At 43.7% G+C, this 803-nt stretch overlaps 1 non-coding gene across 1 annotated transcript; it reads left to right on the forward strand.

The window, feature by feature from the left end:
• Positions 1-410: 410 nt before the first annotated feature.
• Positions 411-485, forward strand: Trnas-cga. The gene has a single exon. It is a non-coding gene; the product is annotated as a tRNA-Ser (tRNA).
• The last annotated feature ends 318 nt before the right edge of the window (positions 486-803 follow it).

Here is an 803-nt window from a genome sequence, read left to right on the forward strand (position 1 = left end):
CCCATTCCGACACACATTTTAGTGTGTCAGGAAATCTCAGATCAGTGCGCACTCCGCTGCAGACTGAGAACTCATTTTGCGAACAATGTATTTTCGTTCACAATGACGTTCCTTTCGGGCATAAACTGTAAAACATAAATAGGACAACGCTATCCCACACGAGAAAGTCCCATCGTTATTATTTACGCCTGCTCATCACAGTTCATGACATGACGTATAACTATTTGCCCTGAACATCCTCGTGCCTCTGACGATAAATGTTCAGAGCCTCTATAGAAGCTCCGATGTTGTCCCAGTGATCTACCCACAGATAAGTCGTCAGTATGTTCGCAGGAGAGCTTATGTAAAGTTTGGAAGGTAGGAGACGAGGTACTGGCAGAAGTAGAGCTGTGAGGACGGGGCGTGAGTCGTGCTTGGGTAGCTCAGTTGGTAGAGCACTTGCCCGCGAAAGGCAAAGGTCCCGAGTTCGAGTCTCGGCCCGGCACACAGTTTTAATCTGCCAGGAAGTTTCATATCAGTGCACACTCCGCTGCAGAGTGAAAATCTCATTCTATAAATATTCAATTTCTTCAGCATAAAAAATCATATTTTCTAGTCTACTATTTTTTAATCTTTAACAAAAAGTATTACATGGCAATCTAATTATTGCCATGTCGAAATTTAATATTTAACAAAAATGAGTATATTCAATGAGAGAGTGGCGCCCCAGACCCCGGAAAATTTGTAAAATAGTGTAAAAGTTCGTAGTTCCGTTTCAGCCGCGCTCGCGAGTGGCCGCTGTTAACTGTTGCGCTGCACTTCAG

The sequence above is a fragment of the Schistocerca piceifrons genome, chromosome 1, assembly GCF_021461385.2.
Source record: "Schistocerca piceifrons isolate TAMUIC-IGC-003096 chromosome 1, iqSchPice1.1, whole genome shotgun sequence".
NCBI classification, from domain to species: domain Eukaryota; kingdom Metazoa; phylum Arthropoda; class Insecta; order Orthoptera; family Acrididae; genus Schistocerca; species Schistocerca piceifrons.